The following is an 8,163-nucleotide window of genomic DNA, read 5'->3' on the forward strand; positions in this document are numbered from 1 at the left end:
GGGTCGACCACATGGGAATCCAGTGACATAGCCATTAAGCCAACTGCTAGTTCCAATAAAAATAATTCTTTAAAAAAAGTTTTAAAATAATGATAATAATAATAAATAAAAGTAATAATAATAGATAAAATTAAATTTTTATTATTCAACCAAATACTATCTTTCATCTCTCAGACTAACAGAATGGAATAAGGAATATTATATCCATAAATGCTTCTTTTTCTTTTCTTTTTTTTTTTTTTGGAGAGGTTTTTTTGTTTGTTTGTTTTGTTTGTTTGTTTGTTTGTTTGGGGTTTGTTTTGTTTTGCCAGGATTATGCTCCTGTGTGTTTTAGGACAACCTAGTTTTGAATCCTGGTCTTCTTTTTTTTTTTTTTTCTGTACGGCACGTGCGCTCACCAGACAGACAGAGAGAGAGAGAGATAGAGATACAGAAAGTGAGAAATAACCCCCCGGGGGGATGGCCACACCACAATCCCTTCTCTTCCATTCTCCTCTTTGGATCTTGGGCACGCATGTACACATGCCTGGCGTCAGTTTAAGCCACAGGGTCCAGAACTCGAACCGCAGTCAACTACATGGGAGTCCAGTGACATAGCCAGCACGCCAACTGCTGGCCCCAAATGCTTATTTTTCACTTTTGGGAGTCACTACCCTTTTTTTGTTGTTGTTAGAAATTTTTGCTATAGGGTATGTGCACTTGACAGAGAGAGACAGAGAGAAAGTGAGAAATTAATCCCTGGAGGGAATGTCCACACCACAATCCCTTCTTCTCCATTCTTCTCTTGGGATTTTGGGTACACAGGCACACGCACCTGGTTTAAGTTTTAAGTCTCTGTGTCTGGGACTCAAACTGTGGTCTGCCATTTAGGAGTCCAGAGTCTGAATCACAATGCCACCTGCTGGCCTTGGGATTAACTTTCTTAAATAGAATGGAAGGGGTGAGGGGATAACCAGTGGTGTGGTGTTTAAGGTGATTGGATCCCACATGGTTGACTGGACAGTTCCAGTCCTGGACCCAGTGGCTTGAAAACATGCTGACACATGTGTGTACTCAAAATCCTGAGAGGAAAATGGAGAAGGGACTGTAGCATTGCCATTGCCCCAGGGAGTGCTTCTTTTTTTTTTTTTGAGAGGTTTTTGCTACAGGGCGCGTGCACTCACCAGACAGAGAGAGACAGAGAGACAGAAAGCGAGAAATCACCCCCCCCAGAGGGGATGGCCACACTGTAATCCCTTCTCCTCCATTCTCCTCTCGGGATCTTGGGCACGCATGCACACACACCCGGTGTGAGTTTAAGCCACCAGATCTGGGACTCGAACTGCGGTCAACTACATGGGAGTCCAGCGACATAGCCATTACACTAACTGCTGGTCCCTTCCCAGGGAGTGCTTCTAAGTTGAAAAAAAAAAAAAAAAAAAAAGGAGAGCCAGCAGTTGACATAGTGGTTAAGGTGCTGGACACCCAAATGGCCAATGGCAGTTCGAGTCCCAGACCTGGTGGCTTGAAAATCATGCTGTGTGCATGTGTGTACATGCCCAAATCCCAGAAGAATTGAGGAAAGGGGATTTCCCTCTTAACTCTCTCTCTCTCTCTCTCTACTTCTTCGGCAAGTGCATGCACCCTATGGCAAAACTTTCTAAAAAGTAATGATAAATGTGGAGTGGGTTAGTCCTGTAGCCTAGTGGTTAAGGGAACCAAATCCCACACAGCTGACCATAGTTCAAATCCCAGCTTCAGAGGCTTGAAAAACACACTGAGCACAGGTGCATGCATGCCCAAAATCCCAATAGGATGGAGAAATGGAAGAGAAAGGATTAGACAATGTGTGACCACGCCCCACCAAAGGGTACTTTCTCCCTCTCTCCATGTGTCTCTGCCGAGCACATACATCTTTTGACAATTAAAGTAAATAGGACTGGCCAGTAGGTGGCGAGGTGGTTAAGGCACTGGACTCTGACATGGCTGACTATAGTTCAAGTCCTGGATCTGGTGCTTTGCTTTCTCACTTTCTCTCTGGTCATAATAATAATAATGAATAAAATTAAATAATTCTTTTTAAAAATATATACATAGGGGCTGACTGGTGGCATGGTGGTTAAAGGCACTGAATTCCCACATGGCCAATCATGGTTTGAGTCCTAGACCTGGCAGTTTGCTTTCTCACTTTCTCTCTCTCTCTCTCACTTTGTCCCTCACTGGTCAAATTTTAAAATAAATAATTAAATAAAGATAAATACAATAATTCTCAATATATGTGTGTGTATATACACACATACACACACATATATATATATATATATACATATACATAAATAATAGGGCTAGGCGGTGGTGTGGTAGTTAAGGCAGCTAGATCCCACATGGCCAACTTTGTGGTTCAAGTCCTAGACCCAGTGGCTTGAAAACGGAAAAGAATGGAGAAGGAATTGTGATGTGGTCATCCCTTCCAGGGGTTGATTTCTCACTTTCTCTCTTTCCAATAAGTGTACATGCCCTCTAGTTAAAAATTTTAAAAAACTAACACTAAAATAATAATAATAATAATTAAGAAAATTATTTAGTTTTTATTGTGGACCTCCTGTGGGCCAGATTTAATAATAAATGCAGTCTTCTCCTTTATCACAACCTCTTTAGAGATTATTCTACTCAGTGCCTTTTTATTTTCTTCCATGTCTTCGCAGATAAACCAGCCCAAGAAGTGACCCTATGGTTGCCGGTATGCATCATGAGCATAGCATTTTCCCCAAAAGCCAAAGATAAGCCTCTGACACAGCAATCTTGTAATCCAACACGTCTCTGTGTGTGTAAAAATGCTTTATAGGCAGAACTGAGTACAGAGTGGGAATCTGAGCTGCATGCAGCTCCCTTTGGATATTTTGGTTGATAAGACCATACAATCCAGCAGAGCAGGCTGGAGTTGTGCCAAATGAGCTCAGACCCCCAGAAAAACTAATGACATTCACTGGGTGAGAAGTAAGAGATGAGCCAGCATTTCTGCTTTATGAATTACCAGATTTGGCTTACATCTTATGGAGACCTTGAGCACTGAGAAGATTATGATGCCCTCCTGTTCCATACACACGTAATTTAAAATGAGTGTAATTAATCATAATAAAGCTCTGATTTTATCATGAAGACAATTTCAATACTTTAAATACCAAATATAAAATTATCTCCAGAAAATATGTAGAGATGTTAAGTGAATGCTTAGTTTACTTACTAGGTAATGTATCACTTTATATTATGAACTGATGAAGGCCTGGAGAAGTCCCTACCTGGTTTAAACTTTAGCCAAGGCTGTGATATCTTTCACATCATTTGAGATTTATACTATCTTTTTCCTTGTGGTTACACTAATACACACTCAAGGAGAGTCTATATTGGTACCTTCTCTTGCAATTCTTCTAAGTTCTTTCGGTGATGGATTCTTAAAGCCCCCTTTTCACTATTAAAGGGTCCTTCACAAACGTTGGATCATTGGAGAGGCATGTTGTATTTTTCTAAGCAAAAATGTGTCATGCCTTTCCTGACAACTCAATAGTTTGAAAGCATTGATTATACTGCCATCTGCCAATCTATGGAAGAAGGTCTGAAATGGGAGTATACTCAACACATCATACCTGGTCAGTCTGGGAGGGGGTCAGCAGTTAAACATAACACCACTGTGGGCTCCATACTACTATGCACTACTACTGTGCACACAATCATACATAGTACAAGCCCCCAATAATCCTCTTGGATTGGCCTTTGATTAACATCACTTTGTTAGTGGGTCTCTGCCACAACACACTATTCTTTTCTTTTTTGCTATAGGGCATATACACTTGCTGGAGAGAGAGAGAAAGAGAAAGGGAAAGTGAGAGATCATCCACCTACCCAGGGGACATGGCCACAACCCAATCCCTTCTTCTCCATTTTCCTCTTGGGATTTTGGACATGCATGCACACTCATCTGGAGTAATTTTCAAGCCATTGGGTCCAGGACTCAACTGCAGAGTCGGCCATGGGGAAATCCAGTGCCTTACCACCACACCACCTGCCAGCCCCAAACAACCCACTATTCTTAAATGCAATATAGATTTTTATATACTTTCAATCAATGCGTATTTAATTTTTTTTAAATCTATCTTTCTGTATCTTGTACATATATACATCAGTGGTTTCTGTCCTTGGTTGTAAAATTCTGGAGCATAGATGCTAACATTCCATAGTTTGTTTGTTTGTTCGTTTGTCTTTATTGGCAAAGGGCACATGTGCTTGCCAGAGAAAGAGAAAAAGAGAAAACACCCCTCCATGGGGTATAGTCACACCACAATCTCTTCTCTTTCATTTCTCTATCCTATTAGGATGTGGGGCATACACACATACACACCCAGCATGATTTTTGTGTGTTTTTTAAAAGAATTATTTCTTTCCTTCCCTTCTTTCTTCCTTCTTTCCTTCCTCCCTTCCTATTTGCTATAGGGCACATGTGCTCACCAGAGAGAGGCAGAGAGAGAAAGAGGGAAAGTGAAAAAGCAAGCCACCAAATACAGGACTCAAACCGCAGTCAGCCATGTGGGAATCCAGGGTCCTAACCACCCTGCCACCTGTTGGCCCCCGCAGTGTGTTTTTTAAGCTGCCAGGTTTGAGACCTACACTGTGGTTGGCCATATAGGATCTGACTCCCTCAACCACTAGGATATGGAGTCAGCCTCCACTATTGTCTTAATGGAGCACTTTTGCACAGTGCTATGTGAAATTCGACCCTTAAAACTGCTTTCTAAGCTGGGTATGATGGCACATGCCAATATAGTCAGAGCTACTTGGAGATTGAGGCAGGAGGACCATAAGCTCATGACCAGCGCAGGCAACATAGCAAGATTCTGTTGGAAAGAGACAGATTCAGTGTCATGTAACTACGATCCCAGCTACTGGGAAGGCTGAGGCAGGATGACCGTGACACACAGAGACCCAGTCAAAAATAAATAAATAAATAAAAATCTGATATTGTGATAAAGATACAAGAATCATTACTCAATGGCTTGGAAGTTATTAACCAAGTAAACAGGGGTTTAATTAAGAGATGTTTGTGGTTGGGACCAGAAGATAGCATAATGGTTACATTGCTGAACTCCCACACAGTTGACCAAGGTTTGAGGCCCGGACCCAGCGGCTTAAATCTCATGCCAGGACTGGCAGGTAGCGTGATTGTTAAGGGCACTGGACTCCCATACGGCCAACCATGGTTCAAGTCCCGAACCTGGCGGCTTGCTTTCTCACTTTCCTTCCTTTCTCACTTTCTCTGTCTTTTATTCTGTCCCTCTCCAGTCAAAATTAAAAATAAATAGGGGCCAGCAGGTGGCATGGTGGTTAAAGGCTCTGGACTCCCACACGGCCGACCATGGTTCAAGTCGTGGACCTGGTGGCTTGCTTTCTCACTTTCTCTCTCCCTCTCCCTCTCTCTCTGATCCAACTGGAAAATAATAATAAATGAAGTTAAATAAAATAATTTTAAAAATAAAAATAAGTTAAATAATTCTAAAAAACAAACAAACAAAAACTCATGCTGGATGTGTGTGTGTGTGCTTGCGTGCCCAAAATCCAGAGAGAAGAGTGGAGGAGAACGAATTACGGAGTGGCCATCCCCTCGTGGGTGATTTCATGCTTTCTTTCTCTCTGTCTCTGTCTCTGTCTCTGTCTCTGCAGTAAGCACACGTGCCCTATAGCAAAAATCTCTCTAAAAGAAAAAGATATCTGTAGTCAATCCTTCTGTGACATTGTCTACCTTTGGCAATGAGTCTGCTGAATATTCATCTAGCACACATATGTGACTTTAGTACTATAAAAACAAGGTCTGCATAATTAAAAAAATCTCATTTTAGCAGGGCCTAAGATCATTGGCCTGAATTTCTGCCCCTACCATCTGATCAGTGTGTGATCCTTCTTTAAGGAGGATCATTCATTGGGACCAACAGTTGGTATAATGGCTATGTTGCTGGACTCCCATGTAGTCAACCGCGGTTCAAGTGCCGGACCTGGTGACTTAAACTCACGCCGGGTGTGTGTGCGTGCGTGCCCAAGATTCTGAGAGGAGAATGGAGGAGAACGGATCGCGGCGTGGCCATCACCCCCCAGGGGGGTGATTTCTCGCTTTCTATATCTCTATCTCTCTCTGTCTTTCTGGTGAGTGCAAGTCCCCTATAGCAAAAATCTCTCCAAATAAATAAATAAAAGGAGGATCATTCATTAAGGCTTATTGTCTAGGAGCCGGCAGGTGGCATGGTACTTAGGGCACTGGAATCCCACATAGCTGACCATGGTTCAAGTCCTGGTCCTGGTGGCTTGCTTTCTCACTTTCCCTCTCTCTCTCTGTGTCTCTCTCTGGTTGAATTTTAAAAATAATAACAATGAATAAAATTAAATAAAATAATTCTAAAGAAAAAACTAAATAAAACTGTAAAAAATATTTATTGTCTAGAGGTCCACAGATGGTGTGGTGGTTAAGGTTCTGGACTCCCACATGGTCCACTGTGGTTCAAGTCCCGGACCTGGTGGCTTGTTTTCTCTCTCACTGTGTCTCTCTGGTGAGCACACATGCCCTGTAGCAAATTAAATAGTAATAATGATCAATGAACAAAAGATTTATCATCTAACCTCTTTGTCAGACTCGATGAAAGCTGAGCCTGTGGTTAACTGCGGCTGACCCTTATACTAGGATCCTACGCTAGTTAAAGGCCTCATCTCTACAATTGCTATAGAAACTGTTCACTTCTTGTCTTTCTACAACCACTTCTGGCTTTCTGGCTCTCTGTTTCCACAAGGCATTCTTTTCTGACTATAGAAGGGGAGGCCTGGACATCTCTCTGTGCTCCTTTCCAGACTCAGATCCATAAAGGGGGAGAGTGCAGTGGAATATCATCTCATGTGTCATGCAGAGTGAGGTACCCCCTCCATCTAATGTTCTGTCTGTGTCTTATTCCCCTTTCTCTGCTACAAAAGGATTTTCAGGGCCAGATCCAAACTGGTTGCAGAATGGACTGGCTGTTTTGCTATAACGCAGGCTCCATGACAGGTACCAGGATTGCTGTGAGGTACTTAACACTGAGACACTGCCCAATTAGAAAGTGGCTCACAGGCATTCTTGCTGAATCAGATACTGTGTTTCTTTCTACCCTGTACCATACCCAGAGCAGAAGGCAAATGGGATAAAAAAAACAAGTGCTGCTGGAGCTCAAGGGTGTGACAGGCTCTCTGACACATGCGTGTACAATTTACATTGGGTAAAAGATGTAGTGCAGAGTAGGGTGTGGAGACACACTGACGAATGGGGCCAGGTAGACTACAACACTATTTTTACAAAAAACGTTCACGGCAGTAATAAAATAGTGTCAGACCACCTCAGTCCCCTTTTCCATCCCCTTGTTCTTCGGTTTTGGAGCGTCCATCTCTTCTTTGGTTCAAACAGTGCCCCTCTGTTTCGAGAACGCCCCAGGGGAAGGAACACCACAGTCTCCCACCTCACTGTGGCACATCACTTGTGGTTGAGGTCCTCCCTGGGCTTTACTCAATCCCCCCTTGCTGCAGTCTGAGCTCACTGGCAGAGATGGAGACTAGCCAACCTTTATCTTCGGAATAACAACTCACCAGGGACTCAGGGCCGGAAGGTCATGCTCTCCCTTCCAATACTGCGCAGCATTCCTGAGCACTCCCAGGTCTGGGGCAAGGAGGATAGGGAAACCGAGGATGGAAATGAAGACCCTGGTCGACAGTGGCAAAAAAATCCCCCACAAAACAAAACATACACGCAAAAAAGCCAGACAATACTACACTTGAAGATGGAGACAAGATGGCTCCCCTCACTTGGGGCGAGGTTGCAGAACTGCCAGACAGTATTTATCGGGACACATCCTAACTAGAAGCTTCTTCTGGCGCCGCGGCCATAGACTCACCCCTCTACTGGGTTCCTCAGCGCCCCCACCCCTGCTTAAATCAGAGAGGGAGCTCTCTCGGAAAACCTCTTGGGGCGCTAGGGGGCAACCACCCACTCCGGCGGGGCTGGACCGCAGAGCCGGAGCGCCCCGCCCCGGCCCGGCCCCTGCGGCGCCCGGGCTCCACCCCCTGACAGGCAGCAGCCAATGAGCGGCTGGCCCCGCCCGCCTTTAAGAACCGCGCGGCCCC

The sequence above is a fragment of the Tupaia chinensis genome, unplaced genomic scaffold (assembly GCF_000334495.1).
Source record: "Tupaia chinensis unplaced genomic scaffold, TupChi_1.0 Scaffold141044_1, whole genome shotgun sequence".
NCBI lineage: Eukaryota > Metazoa > Chordata > Mammalia > Scandentia > Tupaiidae > Tupaia > Tupaia belangeri.